Source organism: Ambystoma mexicanum, chromosome 6p (assembly GCF_040938575.1).
Source record: "Ambystoma mexicanum isolate Mex_15411 chromosome 6p, UKY_AmexF1_1, whole genome shotgun sequence".
Lineage (NCBI taxonomy): Eukaryota > Metazoa > Chordata > Amphibia > Caudata > Ambystomatidae > Ambystoma > Ambystoma mexicanum.
In genome coordinates, this window is record NC_090935.1 from 654172965 (window position 1) to 654200962 (window position 27998).

Here is a 27998-nt window from a genome sequence, read left to right on the forward strand (position 1 = left end):
AGGATGTGTAGGTGTTCCAGTGTCAGGCGTCTTGATTTTGGCGGTCTGAATTGAGGTGGTCGGTAAAATTCTATGCAGTACTCGTGGGCGACGGTATTGAGTACCCACTGCTCTGTTATCCCCTGAAGCCGGGGAGCCTCTGGGCGTTAAACTCCAGCCTCTACACTTTCCACGCCGCTGTCCTCTAGGTGGATACGTGGTGGTGGTGTTAGACCCTTGTCCTGAATTCCAGTTGTTTCCCGAACCATACTGGTTTTGAGGGGAGTGAGATTGCCCACGAAAGGAGCAACAAGAGCTGTCCCCTCTCTGTTGGGAAGGCTTTTGGGTAATCTGTTGCAGAGACTTGAGTCTCATGTTCTTTTTTGGCTCTCTCAAGAGCTTCGTCCACTGCTTTGCTGAACAAGTTTGGTTCTTCAACAGGTTTATTTATTAAGGCTGCCTGGGTCTCCAGTTTAAACCCGGAGTTCCTCAGCCAGGCGTGTCGTTTAAGCAAGGTACCCTGTGCCAAGGTTCTTCCTGCTGTTTCAGCAGCGTCTAAAGTGTTTTTAAGCACATTCTGATTCACTTGCTTGCCTTCCGATATAATTGCGAGCAACTTAGCCCGCATTGGTTCAAGTACTTCTTGAAGGCCTTCTTGCAGCAGGTTCCACTGGGCGTCTACATAGCTAGCCAGCAGAGTGGTGTTATTGGCTGTTCGGGTGGAGAACGCAGCAGCAGTCGTGGCCCTCTTCCCCAGTGCAAACAAACTCTTGGATTCTTTATCAGGCAGTGCTTCACCTAGTGGTGGTAACTATCAGTGAATCCAAAGAGGCATGGCCCTTGATGTAAGCAGGGTAGGTAGGAGAAGTGCGAAACAACTTCTATACCCTGGGGTTAATCGCTCTGGTCTGAGCTGGTGTCAACAATGAAGGCGCCAGTCTCCTCTTAATAGAATTCAACAAAGGAATGGCCTGGCTGGCCGGAAGCTTTTCTTTGCATTTATTGCACAAGGTGTTAAGCTCCCTTTTGTCAGTTAATGTCTTAACCTCTTTCGCCTCTACTACACAAATTCTGTCATCCAGTTGCCCCAGTTCCTCTCTCAACACTTTTGTAATCCCCCCAGCGCCCGCCATTGCTTCTCCTCTTGTAAACACCTTCAGAGTTTCCCATACTATACCCCAACTATCCACGTTACCTACATTTACCTACAAAAGGTTTGTTCGGAATGTGTCCAACTGGTCTCTAAATGCATCATCTAGGAGCGTGTTGGATGACATTCTCCATGAAGGGATCGGGGGCGGGGGCCCTGCTGGTTCCAGTTCACCATCAGTGGGGAATGATCAGAAATGGTGCGCCCAATATACGGGGCACCTGTGAAGTCAATCAAGTGTTCAGTACCCACCAGCACATAGTCTATACGAGTGAAGAGTTTGTGCAGAGCTGAGTAGAACGAGTACCCCCTTCCATCTCGGTTCTGCTCCCTCCAGATGTCAGACAGTTCTAAATCAGCAATCATTGTATTCAAGGCCACAGATGCCGACATCAACCTGGGCCGCAACGAGTCAGATCCATCAGGGGTAGGGTTCCTCACACAATTAAAGTCCCCACGCCAAATGAAAAGGGCCCCCCTAAAGTGTCAGTCTGGTTCTTAGTGATCCAAGGAAAGAGGGCACTGTGCGATTAGGCCTATACGTGTTCACTATACACACTTGCTGGCTATATATGTGTCCATGTATAATCACATGTTGTCCATCAAAGTCTATTTTGGCGCTTATAAGCTGAAAGGTTACTCTTGCATTTAATCATATTAGCACCTCCACCCCCACCAAATTTGGAATAGGTGGAGCCAAAGTCTGTGACGCCCCATCTAGTTAATAGCAAGTTCTGGGGCCTCATTACAAGTCAGCCGGTCCAGAAAAACCGGTGGCAGTAAATCCGCCGCCACCGTTGTTTCCGGACCGGCTGATTCAGAGTCCTGCAGGCGAGAGGTGTCACCCCCGCCAGGTCTGACCTGCGGAAGTAACACCACCCGCCTGCAGGCGGACATGGAAACACCGGCTTTGTCAGACTGAACCAGTGTTTCCATGGTCCCCATCCCCATGGAGTCCTCTGGGACTCCATGGGAATTGGGCTTTACAGGATTTCGCCTCCAGAATTACCGGGTCACTGGGGTTGTAATGCCCCGGTGATTCCGGCAATCACAGAGGCGGAATGGAATTACCGGTCCGGCGGCAGCCTGCCGGTTTTTCCGGCGCGGCTACCGCTGAACTTGTAATAAGGCCCCTGGTCTTCTGGTAGGTGGTGTCTCCTGTATTAATGCGATCATGATCTTTTTCATATTCAAGGAGGACTTCACCCGTTTCCTGCGCATATATCTCCCCAACCCTCTGACATTCCATGTCACAATCTTAATCTATGCCATCTGTGTGCAACGCTTTCACTTCCCCCAGCACAGCATTGGCGATAGTGAGAAGGTACCTACCACCCCAACTCGCCCCCCCCCCCCCACTTTGAATGAGTACATGGCTCATTTCCAACCTAAACAACAAACCAAAAAAATAACTAACTTTATCGCCCTAAACATGGGACCGTAACTGTGCCTAACAGCCTCCAGCCGCTCAGGCAAGCCTAAACCAATGTGGCCTCAGGACCTCTTGGGCATAGGTAATTGTACCAACTATACAGTACCAGTAGCAAAGACCCCTTCTTGGGGGTGTCCGTTAGTTCAGGCCTTGGGCAGCAGCTCTCCACCCATGCCATAAAGCGACTGTCTCAGGCCATTTCTGTATCATCATGTGTGAGCTGCATTACACTTCGTAAGCAATATGCCATTGGTAACTTGTCTCTATCCCTTGCCATCTTTCAGATTCTCCATACACTTTCCTTGCATTCCATTATGGCCCATCCACATTTTGACAGCTCCCAGTGTCTCACACACATGCGCCTTTTCCCATTGTGGAGCACCTTCAGTCTTGCCGGGTATATGAGCATATATTTCAGGCCCTGTCTGCGGAGGCGTTCCTTCATGGGGACAAATTTGTTGCCCTGCCTTTGGACCATCAGGGTACAATCCAGGTATATTGCAATCTTAATGTCCCTCTTACCCCCCAATGCAACACACCCCCTTCTCTGGAGTGTCTCAGGATTATTTCCCAGTCCCTGCAGTTAAGAACTCTTGCTATGATTGGTCTTGGGTTAGATTCCGGGGGGGGAGGGGAGGGTCTTTTTTGTAGTAATTCGTATGCCCTTTCTATCGTGAACCCCTAGGTCAGCTTCCAGGACCCACCTCCTACAATATTAAGTTCTCCACATATGATGTGGGATCATTACCCTCGCTCCCCTCCAGTATTCCGAGCACTCTGATGTTGTTCCTTCGTAATCGCCCCTCCGCGTCCTCTACCTAATCTTCCAATATGGCGTTATTTGTTTCCAAAGCTTTCATTCTTTGCATTAGTTGTGTAGTGGTGGGTGCTGTTTCCTGTAGCAATGACTCGGATGTGGTAACCCGCTCCGCTAGCGACCTTACATCTTGCCTCAACAATTGGACAATAACCTTAACTTTGTCTAGTCTGCCTTCTAAAGAGGATCTTAAAGCAGCGATGGCTTCTAGTATCCTATTGTCCTGTAATTCCAGCTGTGTCGGCTGCTGTTGGGCCGCCAGCAATGTATCCCTCTTTTCTTCCATATCAGGATGTCTTCTCTGGGCTGTGACCAAGACCATAATGGTGGGCTTATTATTACCTTTTTGTTTGGGGGGCGGCATATTGCGTCCTCCCTAGGTATCCACCCTATGCCAAAATGTCAGTTTCCATTTAGCAGTTCAGCCAGCGTGGCCTACTCCAGGCTCACTCCTCACCCTGTGTCCCTGATTGTTTCACTGCTAATCTTTCTGCCTGTGTGGTAAGAGGGCATCCAGGGGCATGAAAATGTGATGCACCATCAAATCCCCTTCACAGCCATAGGCAAAAGTGTGCTCTTTCTATATGCACAGTGTGAGGATTCTCACAAGTTCGCATTAATAGAAGGTTAAAGTCTGTCTGCAGGGTTCCACTCACCACCTCAGCCACATTACTCACATTCGCTGCTCCCCTATTGAATAATCATTGGATTTTGTGATCCTCACTTGCTCCCAAGTCTGTACTTGCATCGCATACAGCGTGTGCATGACTCACCTCTCCATTTCAGGGTCCGCTTCAGAGACCTCTGAAGCCGTTACATTATTCAACGCTGTTTCTGTGCTGTCTTCTCTCAAGGTTCTTGCACGTGGCTTCAGATGCAGGCTTGCGTGTTCTGTCTCGCAGCTCCTCCGTCCCCTCTGCCTCCTGCCAGTTGCCAGTGCCTGAATGCACCTCTCTCCGTCACTGCCAGCTCTGTACTCCCAGCACTTCAACCCACATTCAACATCAGGTCCGAGTACCGCCCTCTGGCTGGGAGCGGGAAGGGGGAGTCAAGACCCCACAGCCAGCTTCCTTGATCCTGGTAGTGCTCCCTCTGTTTGCCGCATACCATGGGCAGAGGGTGTTACTTCCCCGTTGCGACTGCCATCTTGTCTCTGGCTTGTCGCAGCTCTGCTCTCCGTTGAATCTCCAGGGCGGCTCTCCTGTGCAAATATTTGCATCGCAGGCAGTGTCGGCGTTCCAGTTTTGTTATTCTAACAGCTCACATACGATTACGCAGCTTTTGCTTTCTTAAGGAGGTTATTTCAGGATCTTAGGCAGCAGCAACCAGCGGACACGTCCTCACGGCATAGAGCCTGGCCACAGCCCCCGTGCAACCATCTACCCTAATGGTAAAACAAGTAATCCAAACAAAAGGGAAGCCAAACCTCTCTAAAGGCAGTAGCAATGGCAGAGTTTCAGGAGAGAAGATGAGTGGTACGTCAGTTCAGTTAATCCACAAAGATAACCAAAGAAAATCCAAAATACTGGTATACTAAAAACAAATACACTTTATTAAAGTCATACATATAAATTCTATCATCAAGTAAAAACAAGTGTATGTATAAACAGAAAGGGTCAGGTTAAGAATCAATCCGCCGCCACTGCTAACATGTTTATCCCCTATCCACCGAGAGGCGCAGCACATATAGCCTAAGAAAAGGGTAGGGGAAAGAAGGGATCCCTAGACACAGTAGAACATTGCAGTCACATGGTGATTATCAGGACCCAAGATGCCACACCAGCAATAAATACAATATTCATGTCCGTCTAGCACATAGTAACAACAGAAGTGATAGAAATTCACACTATACATAAAAAACATATAGACCTTGAATGACCATACCCCAGAGGGCACCAAAAGGCAGTAATAGGTTAGATTTACAGTACTGGCCACACAGCCTCATTCCACTCCTAGAGCAGACAATGTCATACAATCATGTTTTATCGACAGATTCAGGCAAGGCATGGTGTGAGATAGGCATGGTATTAAGAGAGATGAGACAAACAACCGAACTCAAGTTTCAAAGAATTTTATTAAAATGTCAGGATGGTGAAAGGCCTATAACTAAGGTATGGATTTCTCCTGCCTAAAGAAAACTAAGGAAAGTCTGCGTCTGTAATTCCAAATAAAAGTTTTGTCTGTGTCCAAAACCTATGTTTGTCCTCGCATCTAAAACTAAACTAAAGTGTGGGATTCTTCTTAACCAAAATTGGGTTAAAAAGTATAGCCTCAGCTGCTCTCAGCTTAAGTTCTTGGATGTCTTGGGGAATGTACCCCTGTGGTTTCAAACTATATACACTGTAGAAAACGCACTCCTGAAAGGCCCAGTCGATGTACCTATTTTTGGCACATCCCGGTCCGGGCATACGTGAATGATTTCAACCTTATTGCCAGGACTGCCCTTTCCCTACAAAAAAGAATGACCAGATATGGTGCGTTAATTGCATCCCTGGATGTAAAAGTGAATGCCACTAAATCTGTGATTGTCAGTTTCAGCCCCAGAGAAAAGTGCCAAAAGGTGCTTTATTTACACCGCTGGGTCAAGTGTAAAGACACCCGAGAAAGATAACTTTTTTCTATTTGGGAGTGACTATCTAAAAAATCTGAGGGGCTTTGAACATGTAAGTATGAACGCCAGAAAGATGTGGGTGCCGTAAATACATCGATAAAGCTTTTAAACATTATCCAAGCAATATGTTTATGAACTCTATTAGGTGAGAGTCAAGACTATAGGGACATATGGAGCAGAGCTCTGGGGCTTTGAAAACCCCTCTAAATTACAGATTATTGAAAACAATTTCCTTTGTAGGCTATTAAGCCCCCCAAACTGTGCTCCAGTGCATAAACTTCATTTTGAACTCGGCATTTAACCTCTCGCCCTGACACGGTAGAGCACCGCTTAAGATGTGGCTTTCAACACATAATGCAGAGGTGTCCAACTCCAGGCCTCGAGGGCCGGAAACGTGTTGGATTTTCAGGATACCCCTTATTATTAATCATGAAATAAATGAGCATACAATGATTCTGAATGTATGTAAATTGGTTCTCATGAATATTAATGAGGGACATCCTGAAAATCATCAGGATTACGGCCCTCGACTCCTGGAGTTTGACAATCCTGAGTTGCCAAAGCCATACTCTCAAATCTAATACTCGATTTTTTTGCCCCTTACCCCTCTCGTCTAGAAAGATCCCTTGGTGCAATCAGGTCCTTAAATCATTGGGTCTGGTTGAAGGCATCCTTTTATGTCCCAGTAACTTTAAACACTTCAAAATGGAGATCAAACATTTAAGATCGGAATTGCACGGAATCGCAAGAGGGCCTGAGGAGTTGGACGCCGCTCTAAGCCTGTAGATTGTAGATTGTGTATACATTTCAACTGAGGGTGTCCAGCCAGATCTTTGTTGTTTTATTCATAGGCACGAACAATGGGGTATCAAGAGGCTATGTTTTAACTTACTTCCCTTGAAGGCATTGTAGAGGAGCAGACATGTAAGTCACTGATAGAACCCACCCCCTCACATCCGACCTATTGGATGAACAGGAAGACACTGTGCATGACACCATGTATTATTTCAATATTGCATCGAGTGTATGAGAGACAAATGCACTCAGACAACCGTACTGAATGTGCCACCAAACTGAAATAGTAGCAGGAGATTTGCAGACACCACTGAATATGGAAGAGCTGTAAAGAAAATCTGATAGGTGCAAAGTGACATCATAAGGAGAAGATACAATGACACACTGAAGCGATATAAAAATACTTAAAGAACGAAGATATAACTGAAGAAGAAAAATAACATACATATAAGTGAGAAGAAATCATATATATAAAGAAGATAAGTAACCAGATGAGTAGCAAATGTATATAAGCAGATACCCAAGGTAGAGGCGTCATACAGAAGCTTGCTGCAGCAGAAAATATAACATGGGTAAAGCAGCCATGTTGAAAAGATGGATGGATGCTGGCTCTGAATAATAATAAGCAAAGAGCTCGAAGGAGAGAGACCAGGGCTGCAGATCTGACAGGTGCTGGAAATACAAATTTGTGCATCAAGAAAGAATAGCTGTTGGCCAAAGAGCAAGGATACCACAGCAAGAAGCAACTGGAGGATTCAAAGGGAGTCAACGAGGATAAGCAATATATGCAGGACATATTTCTCTTACATTAAGTCAAGGAGTGAACATTTGCGAATGGCAAGTATTGACAATTGAAGATGCAGAAAAGCATATGTGAGACGGAAGAACAAGTTACTTACCCTTGGTAGCGTTCTTTAGACTGAATGTTCCTCCAAAGTATTCCTCATCTTTGACATGTAATGTCCAGCTTCTGCGGCTTTCGAAAATTTTCAGCAGAGGGCGCCCTGCGTTGTTGGCGTCGAGTCGATGTCCCTCGAAGGCCTCCGTCGAGGGTGACGTCATCCGATGTTATATGTAGCACGCACAGCACCCGTTGGCCTCAGTTCTGTTTTCCCCCCTCTTCGTGTATCAGTAGTGCCGTAAGCAAGGGCAGGACGGTACTCGGCCTTGTTGGAACGAAATATATAATAGCATGGGAAATTCAAAAGAGGGGTAGGCTGGAAGGGTGATGAGGAATACGTTGGAGGATCATCCAGTCGAAAGAACGCTACCAGGGGTACGTAACTTGTTCCTCGAATGGATTGTGTCCTCCAACGTATTCCTCATCTTGGACAGACTCACAAAGCAGCATCTACGAAAGGAGGAGGGTGCAGAATTTAGACATGCAGAATTGTCAAATGGCAGAATAAAGGGCTGTCTTGCCGAAAGCGACATCCTGAGAGTGGGAAGTATCCAGAGATTAATGCTTGGTAAACATGTGGATGGATGACCATGTTGCAGCATCACAGATGTTCTTAATGGGGACACCTCTCTGCAGGGCAGACCAAGTGGCCATGCCTCTGGTGGAATGAGCACGTAAACCCTCGGGAGGGTCCTTGCCTGCCAGACTGTAGCATTCTGAAATAGCTAGGATGATCCACCTAGGCAATGTCTGTTTGGAAACAGCCTAGCCTAGTCTGTGTCCTGTATACCCTACAAAGAGTTGGTTGTCCAATCCGGGAACCATAAAAGCTTAACGCTCTACTACGGTCCAACCTTTGCAGCCTTTCCTCATCCTTACTATGATGCGGAGGAGTATACAATGCTGGTAGCACAATTTTCTGCCTCAGGTGAAACTTCGAAACAACCTTAGGCAAAAAGGAGGGCTTCACCCTCAATACAACCCTGTCCTTGTTGAATATAGGAAAGGGTGGCTTGGAAGAAAGCGCTTGCAACTCGCTCACTCTTCTCGCAGATGTCAGAGCAACCAACATGATTGTCTTCAAGGTCAACAACTTCAAAGGACATGAGTGCAATGGTTCAAAAGGAGCACCCATTAGGAATTTTAAAACCAGGTTGAGGTCCCATACCAGAACCTGGAATGTAGAAGGTGGGAACCCATTTGTGAGCCCTTTTAGAAACTGAGTGACCACAGGGATCTTAAAATAGGAGCATTCGTCTGAAGAGCGCTTAAACATGGACAGTGCTGCCATGTTTCCCTCAATGGTACCAACCTGTAAACCGGCATTGCCAAAGACAGCAAAAAGGATAGAACATCCGGTGTTGTACACTGAAAAGGATCAACGTTTCGGTCTCTGCACCAGTCACAAAACCTATTCCAATGGCAACGGTACAGAGACTTCGTTGCTGGCCGTCTAGCTGAAAGCAACACCTCCATCAAATCATCCGAAAGGTCCCAAGCCTTGTACCTCAATCTTTTGGAAAGCAAGCGTGAAGGATGAGAGTACTGACCTCTGGATGGAGAACCAGACCCTCTTCTCGCGAGAGAAGATTCTCCCTCAGCGAAAGACATATCGGAGGACATATGGACATATCCAGAAGGTCTGGGTACCATGTTCTCTTGGCCCAATCCGAGGCAATGAGGATCATGTGGTTTCTGAACTGCCTCAACCTCCTGAGTACTTAAGGAATGACAGGGACTGTAGGAATACCCAATTCACCACGAACACATCTCCTAGAGCTCCTCTCAGAGGAAATTCCCTTGAGCAGTACAGCTTGCACGTCCGGTTGATACCAGTCGTGAACAGATCCACTTGAGGGGTTCCCCAAAGAGCGAAGATCTCTTGAAGGACTTCCTGAGCTAGTTCCCACTCGTGGGAGACTGTGCTCGGCCTGCTCAGAGCGTCCGCGGCTGTGTTCTCCTCGCTGGCCAGGTGCACCACTGACAGGGAGATTCCTTCTTGAATAGCCAAGTACCAGAGCTGCATTGCCTTTATGCACAGTGGTAGTGACCCTAAATCGTCTCTCTTGTTGAGGTAGTGCATGGCCACTGTATTGTCCGTCATTATCGGGAGATTCTTTCCCCGTACAGATTGCAGAAAAGCCTTCAGAGCTAGTCTGATTGCCCTCAGCTCCAAAAGATTGATGTGTAGCTTGGACTCCGATGGAAACCAACGACCGCTGACAGTGAAATCGTTGGCGTGAGCTCCCCACCCTGTGAGTGAGGTGTCCGTCACTAGTCATCTCCGGCCATGGTTGCCAAAAGTGTTTGCCCTTCAGAACATTTTCCTCGCAGGCCCACCACAGAAGATCCTGGGAGTCCCTGGTCGGAATTTGGAGGCAGTCCCACATCCGTCCCGAGAACTTGGACCATTGCGATCGGAGAGCCCATTGAAGGGATCTCATTCTTAAACGGGCCTCTGGCACCTGGAAAATGCAGGATGCCATGAGGCAGAGCAACCTCAAGAACTCCAAGCCCAGAAGATCCTGGGCATTTTGGAATTTTGTCACCATCTGGAGAATATCTTGAGCCCTCACCTTGGGTGGCAAACACTTTTCCAAGGAAGTGTCTAAAACAGCCCCGATGTACAGGAGCTGTTGGGACAGTGTCATATGGGACTTCTTGAAATTGAGGGAGAAGCCCAGTCTGTGAAGAGAAGGGCAGGTAACGCTGAGATGATCCATAACTTCTTCGGGGGAACGTGCCCTGATCAGTCAATCGTCCAGGTAGGGGTAGACGTGAATACCCCCCTCTACTGAGATGCGCTGCCACCACCACCATCAGCTTGGTGAATACCCTCGTGGCAGAGGTCAATCCGAATGGCAGGACTCGAAACTGATAGTGAGAGCCATCCACTGCGAACCTCAGGTATTTCCTGTGCTTGAGATGGATTGGCACATGAAAATAAGCATCCCGAAGGTCCAATGACACCGACCAATCCTGAAGTCGGAGAGCCTGAAGGATCTGAGAAAGAGTGACCATCTCAAATTCGTCTTTCCTGAGGAACTTGTTCAAGTATCTCAAGTCCAAGATGGGTCTCAGTCCCTCGTCCTTTTTGGGAATCAAAAAATATGGGGAATACCAACCCTTGTTCCTCTCCGCTACAGGCACTGGTTCTATAGCGCCTTTCTGTGGCAGGGTTACAATTTCCTGTACCAGGAGCGTATCCGAAATCCTCAAAGAGTGTTCCACCGGTGGATTGGTCTGAGACTTCATGATAAAGGGAAGGCAGTAGCCGTGGGCTATTGTTTCGAGAGCCCAGACATCTGAAGTAATGACTCGCCATTCTTCGAGATGCTGAGACAGTCTGCCCCCCCACTGGTGTATCGTGACTGAAGCCTTCAGAGCGGTTTTGAAGCGGCTGATGGCACAGAGGCTGCAGCTGGAGCAGACTTGGCACCTCTAACTCGTTCACCACGAAGGAAGTTACGCTGGCCCCTTCGACTGGCCATTCCTCTCGCCTTTCCAAATGAGGAGTAAGAACGAAAGGATTTACCCCTCCATGGTTGCCCACTAGCACGAAAAGGCTGAGGCTGCCTAACAGCCGCACCTAAAGACTTGGCTGCCCCTTTAGAGGTCTGCAACTTCTCAGGGCTCTCGTCAGCCTTGCTGCCAAAAAGATGAGACCAGTCAAATGGCATGTTGAGAAAACAAGCCTGCACGTCAGGTGAAAAAACCGACTTCCGCAACCACGCAAACCAGCGTATCACGACTCTGGTGGCCATGGATCTGCTGATGCTATCCGCAGAATCCAATCCAGAATGGATGGACTCACACATGGCCTCCTTGCTGTCCTGAATAATAGCCAGGAAACCATCTCTCTCTTTCCCTTCTGGAATGTGCTCCGCTGAAATGGAGATGCACTCCCACAGAGTGTACAAAAATGTTACAAGCGCACAGGTGGAGTTGGCGGATTTCAACGCCATATTCCCCGCCAAAAAGACATTCCAGCTACATGCTTATCGTCCCTATCAGGAGGGATGGTAGGGTACGCGGCCTGCTTCGAAGTAGCCGTAGCTGCCTGGACCACCAGACTCGGGAGTGGGTGCTGTGACAGATAGCCGGGGTCGCTACTGCAGGGGCAGTATTTTCTTGTCAGAGATTTGTTCACAGCCGGATTAGACTCAGGGACCACCCAATTCCTGGCCACCCTTTTTTGAAGAGCCACATGGAATGGTAACACACGATCCATAGGCGGACCCCTGTCCAAAATATCAGTCAGATCATCCTGATCATAAGAGGCTGGAGGTGTGGACCAGCCCGAGTATTCCACCACCTTAGACATAAGGTGCCTATATGAAGAGTCGGCATGCTCCGCAAGTTCAGGTTTGCCGAACTCCAGCTCAGGAGAGGTGTCTACCTGACTTGCATTATGCAAAGTGTCACACAGGTCTTGCATCTTGCTCACCTCTGAAATGAGGCACGCCGGCACATTAGGTGTATGATACGGGAGCCCAAAGGGCACCTCCTCCTCCTGCTCCGGATGTTCCTACTCCTCAAAAATAAAAGTGAGTTTCCTAAAAGAAATCTTTTTAGGAAGAGGGACAAAACTTTTCTCTGGGATTGGGCTCAGAGGCTTTGAATGGATCAAAGGCAAAACCTTCCTACGAGGGTCAATAGGTTCCAGGCCTGACAGGCGTCGAAGATGCAACTGGCACCAACAATAGCGTTGATGGCTTCAAAGGCCTCTGCGAAGTCGGAGACCTTGACCTCCCTCTCGGCTTCGAGTGATCCTTCGACCCCTTGTCTCGAGGCCTCTCGAAGGGGATCACGACGAGTAACCGGGCTCGAGGGTGCGCGAGTATCAGGCCGAGACCAATCCTTGCCGGCTTCCACAGAAGGTATGGACGGAGCCTTGCCCTGTCTCTCAAAAATCTTAAGCATCTCCATCCGGAAAGCTTCCCACTCCGCCGGTGTCCATGTCTTGGTCGGGCATGTCCCCCTCTCGGGAAGGTGGCCGGTGGTGCCTTTTCTTCGACGAGGACAGAGTGGCGGGAACCACTATGAGACCGTGAGCGCTTGGACTTCTTCCGATGGGGAGAGTCGCCCGTCGACTCGTCGGTCGAAGCCCCAGCCAGTCGCGATTCACGGGGCTTAGACACCTTGCCTACCTGTAATTTCCCCTTTCTTCCCGCAAGGCCTTCCCCGTCATGGCTTGGCATTTGGAACAAGTATCTGTCTCGTGGCCCTCACCCAGGCCCAAAAGAAAGACGCAATGCGAATCCATTATCGACATCTTGGAGCCGCACTCCTTAAACCTTCTGAACCCGGAACGAGGAGTCGTCGGGGTCGAAGAGGAAGACATCGTTGAAGATAAAGTAACAGTACTTCAGAAGTAGGAGGCGCGCCGAGTTTCACAAAGCAAACACGTTTGCAGAAAAACGGAACTGAGGCCAACGGGTGCCGTGCGTGCTACTTATAACATCGGATGACTTGACCCTCAAAGAGGCTTTCGAGGGACATCGACTCAATGCCATTGACGCAGGGTGCTCTCTGCCGAAAATTCTCAGAAGCAGCCAAAGCTGGACATTACTTGTCAAAGATGAGGAATACCTTGGAGGACACAATCCATTCGGACAACCGAGTCTCTAGAGGCCGAAGAGGGTAATGACACCTGACATAATCAAATCAAATAGCGCTAAACAGAAGGCGAAATGAACAAAATTATGGTCTCTTCACACGTGGTACAAGACCAGAATATAAGGCCTATTCATAAAGCTCTGGATGAAGATAACTATGTACCTTAACTCCCCTTAAAGTTCCTGAGAAGAGAACATCCAGCGAGGTCAAGTACAAAGGAGAAGCCCTGGATGAAGGCTTGACTGATGAGACAGTAGACTAATTGGGCAAAGGGGCAGTAGTCAGACGTTCTCTGCATCTGGGTTTCGTTTTGCTTACGTGCTGCTAGTGAGACGAGTGTCCATGGTTGGGAGACTATGCCAAACTATCATGAGGGCCTATGCAATGATGAGCATACAATGTTGCAGGGCCCAATCCACTGCTGTTGTAATCTGTATTATACATAGTCAGAGCGAAGTCCGAGGCTTGCCCGACAGATGAGGAGCAGCCAATAATGTTACTAACACTTACAGAACCAGTAGGTAGATGTGTTCCCCTAACCAATCCCTCCGTCCGATAGGTTTTATTATTTCCCATGTAGGACATCATAGCTGATGCACATCGAGATATAAAGCCTTTGTGTACCTGAAATGTAAACGCCAAGATTCCCTACTTTATTGAACTGATGATAAAGCAGTATTTTGACATATTCTTTGAGTCTGTTCGGTTATTTGGGTCCAAGATTATTTGTTATGGTAATTTCATTCTGCGCATAGAAACGCCCAAAAAGTGCTACTGCACATTTGGTAAATGTGCGGATGGTTCAGATCCAGATTCTTTGTGTCTTTCACCATTAGGAGGAAGACCGCAGAGTTTCCTGCGGAGAGTGGTGCTACAACATCTGAGACGGTTGGTAGGTGCCCCTTAGGAGAAATTCCTGTCCAGTTCCCACCATTATGGGGGACACTCCCCTTTTACATCTATGCACAACATTACCAAGATACACAGCTAAGATTAGAAAGGAGCACGCTGAGAGGGCAAAGCGCAGGACTAATAAAACACTTATACCGTGGCTTCAAGGTTCATTATCAAAAGCAGTACTGCGACATATGACAACATACTTGCATTCTACATATATAGGGAAGAAGCTACAGAAAAGGTTAGCTTTTTTAGAACTATGGAAGATTTACCAGAGTGAGAGAGAAGATACGAGTGAGAAGGAGTGGATGCTTAATCAGCATAAAGTAGGACGTAACACCCTCAGCTCCTCTTTCTCTTCCTAAAAATGATAGTATGATAGAAAAAAAACAGGGAAACTATCCTCTAAATGAATTAAAAGCACCAGCAGGGTATTTTAATCCAACATACACACCGACCGCTTATAATAGTGAAGACAGTATGGAAGAAAGTAAGAATACAAAACGTAAATAAATGTCCACACACGACGAACATAAAACGCATGATGAGAAAAAGGACAGCCAGAGACAGAAGAGGAAGTGCCAGGAGACAAAAGAAAAAAAAAAGACAAAGCAAGTGGAATGACAATAGTACAAAACAAGTGGATGAGAACACAGATACTACTTAAATTAGACGGAAAGGGCATTGACGATGTTAAAGAGAGAAGAAAGAGGAAAGAACTGAAGGAAAAGGAACGAGAAAAGGGCATACAAGGAGGATATGGAAAAGGAAACTAAAGGAATAAAGGAGAAGTTATGAAGAACAGAAAAAAGATAAGAGAAGAAACACAAAAGAAATAGAAGCGCAAAAATGTAAAGAAGGTAGGTTGCAAAGATTAGGAGAAGAAGAAGAGAACAGGGAAATGAGAAGAAGGGAAGAATAAATGAGAAAGAGTAAAAGATGATGAAATGAGTCATATTGTTAATAGAAGTATGATACCCATTGAAGCATGAGAGCGATTGGAAGAAGAGGGAGGATCACAACAGCCCCACAGGGAGCTGCAAGGGATACAAAGAATACAGACATGGGCTGATGAGCATGAGGCATAAGGCATAGGGAAAAGCATTGGGTATCTATATAGACAAACGAGAAAAAAGGGTGGTTACGAGGCTATGGGGAGCATCGCAGGATCTCCACTGAAGGAAACGGGTAATAGAGCAGATAACACATTGTTGGACGAGCATAGAATGCTGTCCCTAAGCAGACTAGATCTTGGCAATGAGTAAAGGGATAATAGGCACACCAGGTGGGGTGTAATGATGGAAGATGAAGAAAGGGGGGAAAATTGAAAAGAGCGAAGAGATGCTGCATGCAGGTTTTCAATAGATCAGAACCTAGAGAAAGGGGTAAAATGGTCAGATTTAGAAGATCCGAAAGAAAAAACGCCAGAACCGACACCATATTCTGAATGACCAGCAGCATGGTCAGGTAGTGCAGGGAATATGTTGCTGCCTTATGTAAACAGGTTAATGTCAATGCCCAGAAGACGAAAAAAGGGGTGATACTAGCCCCACATGGAAGACACAAAGTGTAGGGGGATATGATTTTGGACTAGGGTTTACACAATTTCTGTTATTAGAGAAAGGTGGAAAACAACCACAATGTATTCCGTGGTCACAAATGGGCAAAGACAATTTTAAATGTAAATTACCTAGTTTGACTGCAGGTGCGGAGAAGTGGATTTATGAATTAAAGAGAATGACAGCGGAATGACGTTAGCAGTAGGTGACGTAAAAGGCCTACTTGCAGCTATCCTAGGCGAGAGAGCTGACATTTGGAGACAAGCAAGGTATGCGATTGTAACTGCATATAAAACGACACATGATGAAGCGCCATTTAATAATTGCAGGGTAGACATATGGAGGGCGCTTGGAGTACAGTATCCTGGCACATCAGACATGGGTGCGTTTATGGAAAATCGGTGAGGATGAAGACCCTGTTGCTTTTATTCAAGTGTTTCAAGAACGTTGGCGTGTTGAGATGAGAACCGTGGGATAAAAGTGGCATTATTTTATAATATTTTATGTCAGTAACTGCCTGAGCCAGTACAACCGTAAATGAAGAAAAATGTAGGGATGGAAGTGAAGCCATGGCCAGAAAAACAGTTCACAATTGTACATCATTGTCGGTTGCTGCAAGAGAAAAATAAGAAGAAAGCTGAGAATAAAAAGCAGGAGGAAGCGAAGTTAGTTCAGAAACAACTGTCAAAGTTTACCATAGGCAGAATATTGACGAGTGCTGAAGACGTGACCAACACAAGAAGCACAGTCAGTACAGCAAAGCAATGTAGTGGCACCCTATGGATCACAGTGGGTACAACCTTTGGCCAAGAGGTAGAGGCTACACACCAAGAGGACAAGGAGGATTTCAAAACCCTCAAGGGGGGATGGGGGAGGATTTAATTGGGGACAGCCACAACAATGCTGGAATTGTGGGAGAACAGAACACACAGTCCGAACATGTAGAAGTAGAGGAGGAGGCATGCAATAGAACTGCCAAGCTCCAAGAGGGGGGATGGGTTAATCTCTGCAAGTACAATACAGAATCACAGGAATATTATGCCCAAGATCACACGCAGTTTCAGACAAACGCACCACAAATACAGTAAGCAAGGCAGATCCCACAGAAATGCAGTCGCCACAAGGGCAACCACAGAAAGCACCCATGCAGGCACAACAAGCACAGCAAGCACAGCAACCACAGTACACACCGGTGCAACAAGCAATGGTGCCACAATGAAAAGCAAACACAGGAGCGCCACAAACTTCCACACCCAGGATAGGGAGCGTAACAGTATTCAGAAGGAATCCTTTTACGGATACAGGAATTCATTTATATCCACAATAGGAAGGCCCTCAGAGCGACTTGATGTGTTCAGTACTATCTGTGACACCAGTACCACAAGAGGAACCGAGGGTCAGGGTAACGATAGGAGGCAAGACATTTTCGTTCCTTGTGGACATGGGAGGAACTCGTTCCTGTGTTCAAGAGGGAAAATACCCAATGTCTGATCGCCATGAATGCACAGGGATTCTGTGAGGCCAAACGTTTGGTTCCTTTTGCTGACGAATTACCACTTTCTATAGGTGAACATGACGTGTCAATGCCACTATTGTTTTCTCGGCAGACACCAGTTAACATATTAGGACGTGACTTGACGACAAAATTAAACAGGATGATATCCTTTACTGACGAAAGGCTAGCGTGTTCGTCTCCAGGGATACATTACATGAATGTGAGAGAATTTATATCAACCTTTACAGGCCAAAAAGCATTAGGAAGGGTCCCTTTAGGACCAGAAATATTTTTGTGTGGAGTAAATATTTTATTGAAATGGCTTTGTGGACTGACAGGGAAATATTGAAATACCCGATTCATTTTTATTTAGACCAGAAACACCTATGGATGATGAGGAGGAGGAGAAAGGGTAGTTGTTCATGGGAGAAATGATGAAAGAAGAGCATGGAGGACATTGATAGCCCTTAAGGAAGGATACAGAATGACAGATCTAATGGACTTGGACTTGCTTAGAGATGAATATTCAGATGAATTATTTTTCATAAATCTTACTTATTGGATGAAAATTGAGAATAGAGAAAAACCACAGAGAATGGCATTGTTTTTTTCAGGAAGACTTATAAAAGGTGGCAAGCATCTTATGGACCAACAGTCCATATGACATGAGTCTATTAAGTAGAGCAGGAGCAGTTAAACTTGAGCTTAAACCAGGAGCAATTCTGCCATGTTCAAAACTGTATCCTATGTCTAGAGAAGCAGATGAAGGCCTATTTGAGACCATTTCCGCTTTAATAAAGCAGGGAATATTAGTGCCATCAGAGTCCCCATGTAACACAGCTGTGTACCCAGTAAAGCAATCAACTTGTGGGTCGAGGAGATTTATTCAGGATCTCTCAAGAGTTTCCTTTAGTCCCGAACCCTGCTACAATATATTATCTATTATCCCAACTAAAACCAAATTTTCAACATAATATATTTTAAAAAGGCTTTCTTTTAAATTCCCCTTCATGAAGACTCACATGATTTCACTTCCTTTTCATATAGAAATCAGTGACTAAAACACCCACGACTGCCTCAAGGGTACCCTGAGTGCCCATCAATCGTTCATAGGGTCCGCCAGATGAATGGATTTGGGCAATGTAAAACTGGAGAGCACGATAATTCAGTACGTGAATGACATATTAGTGTGCAGTTAGACAGAGAAAAGATGCAGGGAAAACTGAGTTCAACTAATCGCAATACTATCAGAAAAATGATACAAGGCAGACAAAGAAAAACTACAGTATTGTCAGGAAGAGGTCCTGTACATAGGACAGCTCATCTCTCAAGGGGGGAGAAAAGTGACACCTGAGAGAGCAGAATCAATTATGAAAACTCCAAAACCTTAGACACTAGAAATGCAACCGTTTCTAGGCCAATGTAATTATTGTAGGGCCTGGGTTTTAGACTACAATACATGTATTCAACCACTCTAGAAGGGACTCAAGGAAGCAGAGATAGGCAAAAGTAAGATAACATGTGTAGATGAAATGACTGATGGATTCAATGACCAAAAAAGGGCGATTTACACAGCCCCTGTGTTAGGAATACCAGACTATAATGAAGTGTTTTACCTATACTCTCATTCAAATGGAGGTGATGACAGCAATACTTGCACAAAAGACATTAGGACATGAACATAAAACACTTCCCTATTATAGTGGTATTCTAGACCCAGTAATGAAAGGACATTATCCTTGCCAACAAGCGCAAGCAGCTGCTGCTTTTGCGATTGAGAAAGCCACCATTATAATTGGATTCTCAATAACTTAATTTCTCGAGCATTCCCCATTTGCCATTTTGGAGAAACCCAAAAGTACATCGACTACACAAAGAGCGTCTTGATACAAAGTGATTATTTCGTACCCAGCATTTAAAATTGTTAGATGTAGAATAGTGAATCCAGCAACGTTTGTAGCATAACCAGTAGAAAAGTAGGACAATGTACATGACTGCACAACGTATACCGAGTTCTATGATGATATTCCCCATGTTAGAGACAATGCGCTCGAAGGGGGAGAGGGAGGGCGGGGGGAGTTCTCTTTATTAATGGTTCTTTGAAAATGTATCAAACGACTGCTGAATGGTGACTGAGGTAGTGAAGTTAAAAAAGAATGGTGAATTTGAGGTAGTGACAAGTGCACATTGTTCAGCATAGGCTACAGAATATGTGGCGCATATCGCCATGCTTCAGAGATTTTGAGGTGAGGAAGTGATGTGTACAAGCAGGGCTGTCACGTTGGAAAAGGAGGGGTTTCCTCCGCGCAGACGCCACTCCAGTGCAACATGCTTCTCTATTGGGCAGCTACAAAACCATTATATTAAAAAAAGATAGTCACAAGGGAGCATTCAAGTACTAAAGCTCCCACTGGCCATCGCTGTGGTGAAATGCACTGCCCATACTAAAGGGGCGGACCTAATTTCTCAAGGTAACAAAGCCACAGACATAGACCTAGAGGCAAAAAGAGCAGCATATTTTCCAAATATTTGTGATTTCAAATTAGAGGATGTTAAGTAAGGGTCATAGCAATGTATGCTGATACAGGAAGGATGTAATATGTTATCCATTGTACAATTAATTGAGCTGCAAGGTCGAGCCCCATAGGAAGAGCAGGATCTATGGAAAAGACAGGGGAGTTCTTCATCCACCACTGTGGCTATATGGAGACAGGATAGCACTGGGAAGCCAGTTATGCCTCTAGCATTATAGAATGTGGTGCTGGAGCAGCTTCACTACCCTGTGCACACCACCAGATAAAGTCTTGCTACAATAATCGCAGAATACTGGTTCACACCAAATTAGAACATGTTGCACAGTTTATTGTAAATTGCATTGTGTGCCAGAAATGTATCGCAGGGCACACCTTGTGAACAGTGCGAGCAGCAATCCCTAGACCCAATGGTCTGTTTTAGAATATACATATAGATTATGTGGATATGCTACAAGTATGCAATGGTTACAGGTACATGCTAGTAGTAGTATGTCCCTTTTCCAGATGGATTGAGGCAGGTCCATGCGCGCACCTCAATGCCACATGTGCTGCTAAGTTTCTTGTGTGTGTGGTGTATCCTAGTTGGGGTGTGCGCCAAGTCCTGCAGTCTGATAATGGCCAGCATTTTGTAAATGAGTTGTTTGAACAGATAGTTTTCCTCGGCCTATAGCCCACAGGTGAATGGTGTCTGTGAGGGTAAACAGAGTTCTCAAAGAAAGGATAGCCAAAAATAAAAATCACTCTGAAGAAGGTTGGTGACTGTACGATGCATGAGTAACCTTTGCTTGCCCCACTCGAATAAAAACTGGTGCACATAGTGTAGCAAAAACATTAGGTGATGAGATGCATGATTATTTAACAAGTATGACCGATCAGGTTTCTTTTATTTCTCAAAAGATCAAGAATCGAAGGGAAGGGATGAGGAAGATTGAGGAAGACAACCAACAAACTGATTTTATTGACTCAGTTAAGCAGCCTAGTTTGTAACCAAGGGACCAAGTACTGGTCAAGAGCTTTGTTTATACTTCGAAGAAGCCCGGTTTTGAAGGAACGTACCTAGTAGAGTGGGTCACACCTACTGCTGTGAAAATGCAAGAGAGGAGAACCTAGCTGCACTTGAACGACGTGATGTTCTTTAAAGGAGATACCCCGACCCCTGCAGCACAAGTTGACAGTGAAGCAAGAGAAGAAGTTCCGCGCATGCTGACCAGATCGGCTACCAGGGGCAAGGACAAAGAATCAATGGATTAAAAACTCTGGAACAAATTGACATTTCCTAAGTCTAATAGGGAATGAACGGACGTGCTGTAGTACCACAACTTTTTTTCAGTTGAACTAAAAAGACACTATATATTAAAAATAAGACAGAGTCCACAACACATTCTATGTCGCCAGATAAGTTGCACGCATTTATGTATGCTGTTTTTTTTATACATACTCCAAACATATCCAGCTCTAGTGCGACAAAACGTGGATGGTGTATTTTTTGCAAATCCTAATAACAGTCCTATCATTTGCAGAGTTATTATAGCTATTATAATTCACTGTCTTCTATAACAAGTGCACATTTTGAAATGCAATTAAAGGTGAATAATTGAATAAAAAATGGAACTTTTCCATTATATAAAACACACACTGCTAACAAGAAGACCAGCTACTCCAAAAGAGACAATGTGCCATTTGAACACTATAGCAATACTTTTCCCAAATACATTTTGCCTTATGTGTTGTCTCTATTTTGTTATGCTCTTCAGATTTCCTGAGATATTGTTTTATGATTCACATGAAGTATCTGACAATGAGACATCTCTTTCTATACCTGACAAAGGCACAAGTGATATATTTCGGATATTTCTGAACAAATTGCCTGATCTAAAAGATATTGGGGAAGATAATGAAGGTATAAAATTAACATCTTGATCATTCGGCACATTTAAAGAATAACATGTGGTATCAGCACATGAGAGAGATGGGAAGGAACACCTCAGGTGAAAGCTGCTGTGTATGTGCTCTCATCTCTTATGCCATGAGCACAGCCAGAACATTAATGGCAAGATTAACATCCATACATGATGCAGTGTCTCAGCCATCTAGCAGTGTGCACAACAAGAGGACAATTCGAAGGAAGATGGGAAACCCTATGATGGTGATCGAAGAAATCATTTCCATATGAAGATGCTTACATAAAAATGGAAAAAGATTGAGGAAAGACAAGCAAAATGCTCCTGTACTTGTTCAGTGGTATCACTGGAGAACTAAGGAGGATTGTTGAGCAAAAAAGGTTGAATTGTGCAGACACATGGGATACACCAGGATTGCCAGGATGCTGGGAGAGACCTCAGCTATTGGTGTATTGGCCAACAGTACAGGATGGTAAGAAGGAATGCTATAATGCAGTGCACAATTACTGATGACATCACTAGTAAAATGAGTGCAAATAGTGAATGACAAATGCCTAAAGTCGTGGGCTAAGTACTCGAAATTACTGACATGGGTTGAAAATGAAGCAGGGCCAGTATCCATATTACCAATGAAGAAAGCAACATTGTGTTTCAGGAACAGAGACCAGGTCTCAGTTGAAGAGCATAAAGGATGTAAGCAAATAAAGGATGTACAAGAAATGAATGGCGGAACTGCGTGCTGATGGATCATTATTGGGCTTGTGGATCTAAGGCATATATGCAGTTGCCCAAACATTCAGGAGGAACGTGTTCTTTGATGATCATACATGTTCCTGCATTGGTGATTCCCCAAAGGGATCTCCATATTAACAGCTTTCCGAAAATGGATGCAAACTAGCGACAGAAGAGATCGCTCAGCCTCACACGATGAAAAAGGGAGAACTATTTTTCAGCAAAATCAATAGAAGACCATCATGACTAATATATGAACATAACTTGTTCAGCAGAACAGTAGCGGTATTTACAGCTATATTCATGCCAGGAATTCAGACTGCAGTAAATGCCAAGTGGTGACAGATCACTAGGTGGGAGCTACTACAAACGATCAACACAAACAATAAAAGGATTTAATGCGATCAGAAGAACTGAGGGCCATCAGACTCATGACCCTCCACAGAACAGGTATGTCCTGGACTTAATTACAGCAATGGAAGGAGGTGTTTGCGCCAAGATCGGGCCTTCTTGCTGTACATTCATATCTGCCCATGATGGAGAAAATGGAAACATGATAGAAGCAATAACTATGCTGTCAACCCTGCCCACAAAGATGGTGGAAGAGGTAGACCAGACAGAGGATGAAGATTCGTTTTTGTCACGGTTTTCACGGGTTCCAACATAGTTGGCAAATGCCTTCAAACTACTTGGAGAAATACTAGTGTTAGTGTTGCTGGTGTTCTGTCTTTTAAGAATATTCATAGGACGACAATGCAAAAGCAAAGAAAGCAATGGGATGAAGATAATGATCAATGTGAATGTTGCCACTAATGAACACACACAGACAGAAAATAGCACCTGTGAGCACCTGAAAGTCTGTCCAGGAACAACATTTTATTACCCTGAGGATAACAACAACTATGCAGGGCGTTGGGTGTTCTGTCAACCAACTGGGGAGTGCTGCCATGTGACCTGTAGTGTGGATGAACACATGAAGAATACAGGTGACCTAAGGGGGGTGACTAGGATTATGGGTCCCAAAGAAGCCATTCCATGGAATAAGAATGAAGAGAATTGAAGACAACGAGGTGGTTGAGGACTTGACCGGAAGGGGGATTGTAGATGTGTACATCACTGATAGAACCCACCCCATCAACTCCAACCTATTGGATGAATAACAGGAAGACACGGTGCATAACACCAGGTATCATTCCAATACTGCATTGAGTGTATGAGAGACGTTATACACTCAGACAACCGTGCTAAATGTACCCCCGAACTGAAGTGGTAGCAGGAGATTTGCAGACACCACCGAATTCAGAAGAGCTGTAAAGAAAATCTGATAGGTGCAAAGTGACGTTGTAAGGAGAAGATACAATTATGCACTGAAACAATATAAGAATACTTAAAGAATGAATATATAACTGAAGCAAAATAACATACATACAGGTGAGAAGAAATCATATATGCAAAGAAGATAAGTAACCAGATGAGTACTAAATGTATACATGCAGAAAAGCAAGGGAGAGGAGTCATACAGAAGCTTGCTGCAGTAGAAAATATAACACAGGTAAGGCGGCCATGTTGAAAAGATGGATCCTGGCTCCAAATGATAGTAAGCTAAAAGCTTGAAGGACCAGAGCTGCAGGGCTGACAGACGCCGGAAATACGAATGTATGCATGAACAAAGAATAGCTGTTGTCCAAAGATCAAGGATGCCACAGCAAGAAGCAACTGGAGGGTACAAAGGGAATAAACAAGGATAAGTAATATATGCGGGACATACTCTTAGATTAAGTTAATGAGTGAAAATTAGCATGAAAATTTGCGAATGCCAAGTATTGACAAAGATGTAGAAAAGGATATGCGAGATGGAGCAACTAAGTCTCTAGAGGTCGAAGAGGGTAGTGACACCAGACATAATCAAATCAAATAGCACTAAATAGAAGGCGAAATTAACAAAATCACGTTATCTTCACAGGTGGGAGAAGACCGGAAAACAAGGCATATTCATAAAGCCCTGGACGAAGATAACGATGTACTTAACTCCCCTTAAAGTTCCAGAGAAGAGAACATCCAGCAAGGTCAAGTACAAAGGAGAAGCCTTGGCTGATATTGTAGACTAATTGGGCAGTAGTCTGACATTGTTCTCTACACCTGGGTTTAATTTTTCAAACGAGCTACTAGTGAGCAGAGTGTCCAAGATTGGGAGAAGAAGCCAACCTACCATGAGTGCCTATGCAGTGATGAGCATACAATGTTGCAGGGGCACTGCTGCTATAATCTGTATTATACGTAGTGAGAGGGAAGTTCGAAGCTTGCCTGCCAGATGAGGGGCAGCCAATAATGTTACTAACACTTACAGAACCTATAGGCAGATATGTTCCCCTAACCAAACCCTCTGTCTGATAAGTTTTATTATTTGCCACATAGGATGATGTCATAGCTGACGCACATCGGGGTATAAAGCCTTTGTGCACCTGAAATGTAACAGAGTGTGTGGACTATCATTTGTTACGGTTTCCTGTTCACCAGGTTTCCCTACTTTATTGAACTGATAATAAAGTAGTATTTTAACATTCTTTGAGTTTGTGCGGTTATTTGGGTCCACGATCATTTGTTATGGGAATTCCATTCTGCACATCTAAATGTCCAAAAAGTGCTACTGCACAGCATGGGCAGCTACATGGAAGAATATGCACTTTAGTTTTAACAGTTGTCCCTTCTGCTGAGATGAGGATGAAACAAGCTTACATTTTATTTTTTTATGTCATCAATTTGCTCGATTTTAAAATATTTTAATGTCAGGAAATGTAAAGATGCTCTTTATTGTTTAATTAGCTGTAATGAACATTGGGCATTGTTCATTGTGAATACCTTTATAAGGAAGGCACTGCAGCTATGCACATATGAACTTAAAGTATTATTAGGTCTGCGTCCAGGTGGAGTGATTTTTACGATTTGAATAATTTTATGGTATTTCTTTTAATGATTGACTGGTGTATTTATTACTGCATACTTTAATGAATTGTATTATGCTATTCAAATAAAGTTTATACATACACAATAATAGCCACAGGGGAAACATTGTAAAAAGCATTTCCATAAGCATGAGGGCAATGAAGGACTTGAAAAATACAGCTAAAATGGCAGTCCTTTGAAATATGTCAAGGTAAGTCCCTGTAATAGTGACTTTAGGCATAGTTTCAGTTAAGTGTTTGAACTTCCATTGGAAAAACAGGGTGTAGGCAGCTCTGCAGTTGTGGAAAGCCAGGTAAATCCCAGCTCTACACCAAAGGTTCCCAGATTGCTGCAACCAACTTCAGCGGACACCAAAGAAGACTCCCCTGACAAGATCCAGGACCAGGTTTGATACCCAGCAGCACCGGAATTTCAACATAGTTGCGTGTAGGAACAGGGTCCCCTGTAGATATCCCATAGACACAGAGGCTGGCCTAAGTAAACCCACCAATCACACAACAGGCATAAAATAAAGGTTTTGATGACCAGCCAATCAGGTTGCCCTCTAAATCCACCAAGCTCCTAGGACCACCCCAGCAGAATGGGTAGCGGCCATGTCTGAAGTCAGAGAATGGCCTATCCCAACTCAAACCACTTTGGATGGCTCAGAGCAGGGTTCACAGTGAGCACATGCATGCATAACTGCCATTTTAGGCATGTGTGATGAATCGCAGACATTCACCCCTTCTCCCCAAGGGGAAATCCCCACTGTGAGACTAGGCAGGTGAGTCCACTCTGCAAAACCCTCAGAGATCGAGGCAACTGGGATCTCACACAGAGAGGCTTCCCCTTTGGGGACAAGGATGCTCGTTCCTGTGAGGAGCTCCCTACACTAACAAATTTCATTGCATACATGGGACTACCCGATTAGCCTACGAATGTGACATCATTGACTTGGGCTGATGGCAATGCAAGAATAAACCCAATGACACGCGAAAAGGAAGATGTCTCTTTAATGCAAGATGCATAATTAACTGTGCTGAGGAGGAAGCGGAGAGAGCAACCGGATGAGCAGGGAAAGCCCCTTGACATTACGCCGGCAGGAGGTGGAGTGCAAGCTAGTCACGGAGCCTGCAACTTGTGGAGAGGGAGAGAGCGGGAAGGACGAGGCGTCGGAGAACTGGCGTGTGCAGAGACAGGAAGAGACTTGGGTCGGCCAAGAGAGTAGCAAGCAACCTGGCAGTGGTGTGACCACGAGCTGGTTGTGGTGGGCAGGACGCCCCAAGAACACTGCTTATACCGCTTGTGAAGGAAGCGAGGCTCGCTTCCAACCAGCAGCACCAGTGCGGTGCAGGAGTCCGCTGTAGACCCGAAAAACGTGAAGGTGAGAAGCCGACAGAAAGAGAGAACAGTTCCGAGTGAGAGCCGAGCCCAACCACCAGCCCCTAGAACGTAAGAGGTAATTGGGGGAGCAGGAGAAGTGGGAGGCACGTGGGATATCCCTATCACTCTGAGAAACCTCGTCACACACGCGAATGCAGAGCTAACGTTATGTGACGGGAGTTGGAGACAAATAACGAGTGACAGAGAGGGAAAAGACACATGAATAGGTCACATCGTCCCAGTGCAAAGTATGAGTCATCAAATACACAACAAAGTCGAGTAAGAAGTGAAAAGCCTAGATGAGATGCGCTTAATTAATATGGCTGGGATATAACCAGTCAGATCAGAAACATTTTAAGATTGAGGACTGATGACAATAGAAGTTTAGAAAGGCGGAGAGGAAAATCATGATCAAGTACTTCTGGAGGGAAGGTCTGGGAAGAAACTACAAATAATAATCTGGGAAGAAAGTAAAATAATAATCTGGGTATTAAAAAAGGTCATCTTGAAGGACATTATAAAAAGGAGACCATGAGAGGGGAAAAAGGTGTTCTAGAGGAGTTACAACAGTTGATCGCAGAGACCATCTGTTCCACGAGGAGAACGTATAATTCAAGGCAATATTGAATGAGCTGTAGGAGAGACCGAGTGAAGGCAAATCATTCCCTTGGTATATTTAAGTTAGTTAACATTAGTGGCAGGTTCCGATAGGATAGTTTGGACACAGGACATATTTTCGTTTTGGACTTTATGACAACGTACAAGCACCTCTAGTTTCTTTAGATATGTAGGGTACTCCTTTTAGTGATGGGGAAAGTTAGACCTAAAACATATCATTTTCATTAAAAGAAATTGAAACATGTTTTCCAAGTGTCCGACCCGCCACACCTGCCTCATGGTTTCCCCAAACAAAGGAATTTGCAAGAAATATAAGAGGTTAAAAGCAAGATCAGGGGTTCCTAAATAAACACAGCAAAATCTCCAAAAATGAAATTCAGCAATAGCAAGAACATGCCCTCCTATCTTTATTTTGTTAAGGACTCATTTGGAAACTTAGCAATGCAATAAAACAAGAGAGCAATGCATTGTTGTAAATTACTAACCAGAAGCTATGTGGTGTCACCATTACAACCTGCACATGGTGTTTATTATTAGAAGACTAAACATGTTTTACATGCAAGCCAAAAATATGTAAGCATATATAACATAATTGAAATATAACAACTGAAATAAAACAATGAACAAATAAA

General features: G+C 44.9%; 1 protein-coding gene across 5 annotated transcripts in view; it reads right to left on the reverse strand.

Moving 5' to 3' along the window:
- BDP1 (BDP1 general transcription factor IIIB subunit) overlaps window positions 1-27998 on the reverse strand; it is a 2223165-nt gene that overhangs the window by 355928 nt on the left and 1839239 nt on the right. The gene's annotated exons all lie outside the window — the stretch shown is intronic.